This window comes from Chiloscyllium plagiosum, unplaced genomic scaffold (genome assembly GCF_004010195.1).
Source record: "Chiloscyllium plagiosum isolate BGI_BamShark_2017 unplaced genomic scaffold, ASM401019v2 scaf_9156, whole genome shotgun sequence".
NCBI classification, from domain to species: Eukaryota; Metazoa; Chordata; class Chondrichthyes; order Orectolobiformes; family Hemiscylliidae; genus Chiloscyllium; species Chiloscyllium plagiosum.
In genome coordinates, this window is record NW_025215044.1 from 22,946 (window position 1) to 25,949 (window position 3,004).

General features: G+C 45.7%; 1 non-coding gene across 1 annotated transcript; it reads left to right on the plus strand.

The window, feature by feature from the left end:
- The first annotated feature begins 254 nt into the window (after positions 1-254).
- On the plus strand, positions 255-327 carry trnav-cac. Its single transcript has one exon. It is a non-coding gene; the product is annotated as a tRNA-Val (tRNA).
- The last annotated feature ends 2,677 nt before the right edge of the window (positions 328-3,004 follow it).

The window sequence follows — 3,004 nt, forward strand, 5'->3', positions numbered from 1 at the left end:
CATCAGATCATGTCGCAGCCGTTCCGCTGCAGGGAAAGTCGTCCCAAACTATTCCAACTCGCCCTACGGTCCAAACATTGACGACATCTTTGTCTATATTTTGTCATCAATTTCACGTGTCTTTTTTTTACGTTTTCAAGATGTCAATTCCGCTGGACAACAACGAGCTATTGGAAACAGAAAGGTGAAACGTGGAATGGCTTCAACTTTCAGTGCAGGATGCCACTGAGCTGCAGGACCGGCGCCTGCGGCTTGTTTTTGTATTGTAGTGGTCATCACGTTCGCCTCACACGCGAAAGGTCCCCAGTCCGATTCTGGGCAGAAACTGCTTTGTTCTTCAGCTGCTGCCTTTTACATGAATAAGAACTGAGCTTTCTTGCTTGCTTTCCCATCTGCAAACCTGCCTTCGAATTTCCGTGAACAAATCTGCCCTCGTAGTGAAATGAAACGTAATGCAACTCCATTTAATTACTCTGCAAAGCATTGTCAAGTTTTTCTCCAACCTGGTTCTGATCAAATGCCATTCTCTTTGAGAGTGTAGTTACCGCCTTCTGATCCTTCCACGAAAAGCAGTACCGCATTTGCATTCCTTGCGCAGGCGGCCCGGTTCAAAGACAGGGAAGAAGCTGATGCGCTGGTGTAACAGCGCACAACGGATGCCTGAACTAGTCTGTCTGACAAATGTACACCAAAGTCGTCTCTGAAAGCCCTCGTTTGGAAGCTGTCTGTCGTTATTCAACGTGCGAGAGTTGGCATCAGAGGTCCTGAATCATGTTTCGAAGCAGTTCGCACGTTAGTGGCTCATTCAAACAGCAATGAAAGAAATTACACTCTCAGAGGAACCTCTGGACCTGTGCTTTCATAGCGTCGCTAGTAAAAGGTGCGCTCCGAGATCTAAGCCACGTTGGAACGTGGTCACGAGGCTACAGAATGACATCGCATCCATTTGGTTTTCTTTAAATCACTGACGAGCAGGAAAATGTAAACGGGGAGGGCGAGTTGGGAAGTGAGGCAGTTGCATCTCTGGTGAAATTCCTTCTTTGTGATTCACTCAGCAACCAGAGACGTGAAGGTGACTCACGCGTGAGAGCTCTTCACATCGAGAACAAAAAGCACTCAAGGGCAGTGAGCACCTCTTCCGGAGTTGGGGGTGGGGTGAGGTAATTACCTTTTGACTTCTGTTACTATGTTCAGAAACTGCCTTTTAGATTAAGGTGAACAGAATCTGCATTTCTAAAAAGCACAATGGAATTTACAAAATTTTTTGAGTCGCTTCTCGTCGATTCCCACACAGGTTTCCAACTCAGTTGTTATCCATGTGGCTCATGTCCAGGAGTGAAAATCTCTGCAGCAAATTGCACGGTTAAGGCAAAAGGCAAGGAAATTTTCATCTCGAACTGGCTCTGAGGTCAGAGCATCCTCAGAATGTGATCTGTCATTCTCGGATAGTAATGCTACCTCCGGTGTTAGGGTGGAGAACATTCTTTGGGACTCTTATTCTGCAAAACAGACACAGTGACTGAAACTATGCTGCTCGGTATGATGTGCAACACGGCCTGCTCAGCTTTGTGCATTTTCCCTGTCGCCCAGTGTGTTTCGTGTTCCGTGTAAACGTGAAAATCGTCCTGTTACGAGCAATGGGTGGAATCATTTAGCAAAGCAAGAATCGAAATTGCAGTAATGTCAAGCAGTTCATGGTTATTTGACCAAATCATAAGCGAACATATATTCTCACGCACTCACAGATACATTTGTAGCTGAAAATAATCTGAGAAGATAGACTCAGTTTACCATTGGTTTTTGTCTGGATTGATGGGCTATCATTATCTGCTTCGAAATTGACATTGTAGCCGGGCACATCCCAGCAGCTGTGCGAGTCGGAGAGGGTTCATGGAACCCTTTTCACGTGACTGTGCATCTGTTGTTATGCAGGAGCACAATTGGAAATGCAAGAAAATGGGGCCGTGCGGCCGGCTGGTAGTGTGGCCGGCTGGTAGTGTGGCCGAGCGGTCTGAGGCGCAGGATCCTGGTTCTCCGTCTCGAAATGGGCGTGGGTGCGAATCTCACCACTGCCGTTTCTGCTGCTCAATCAACTCCAACGCTGCAGGTTGTTACAATGCTGTTTCGGTCCCCACTGTATTGATGTTGAAAACAAAAGAAAAATGTGTTTGCTTCCCGTGGAATTAACTCTGGTGTGGGATAGTGCCAAATATTACACAATGGTTTTGCTGTCGTGATCGTGTTCACCTCCCGCGCGGAAATTTGCAAGCAGCTCTGCTGTTCCAGGCAAGTTGCGCGTTTACTGGAACCAAATGGAGACTGTTATTTCATTGCTGTTGTGAAACGAAGTCCTAGTCGTCGTTATTTGGTTTTCTGGCCAATGGGAAAATCGTTCCAATGAATTTCGATGTCATATGTTTTTGAATTTCTCCCATTTCCTTCATTTCCGTCCTGGAGACATCGGAAGGGAAAGGTAATCTCATCGATACTGTGATTGGTGAAATTCACTTTTTTGGCCCATTCTTATCATGTTCTTTCTTTCTCTCATTTCAGCATTATCTGGGATGTGGTGGTGCACTAAGGCTGCAGTATGTTTGCAAGAGTAGTTTGGAATTGCCCTGTTGTTAGTTGTGAGATTACTTTATGGCTCATGTCCTATCACTGTCTCACATTTAGCATTCACGCTTCGCTGTGTCTGAAAATGCATTTGGTTTGCCAGTTTTGCTTGTGTTCCGTTTAAAATGCTTTCTGTTTTGCGATTCGCTCAATACATTACGAGTTAACAGGGTTTCTGAGGTAACTTCCAGCAGCAGAAATCCTCAACTGCGGATCTGGGTAAATTTCACGGTGTATGGTCAGTCGGAGCAAAAGTAACGAAGTCGTTCGTTTCTGCAGTGTTTCACAACACTACCTTTCCCGTGAGCAGTTGAACAGACTAAATGATTGTGCCACAGACTGCGACAGTAAGCTCCGCTAAAACGTAATCATTTAAAGCCGATGTAAG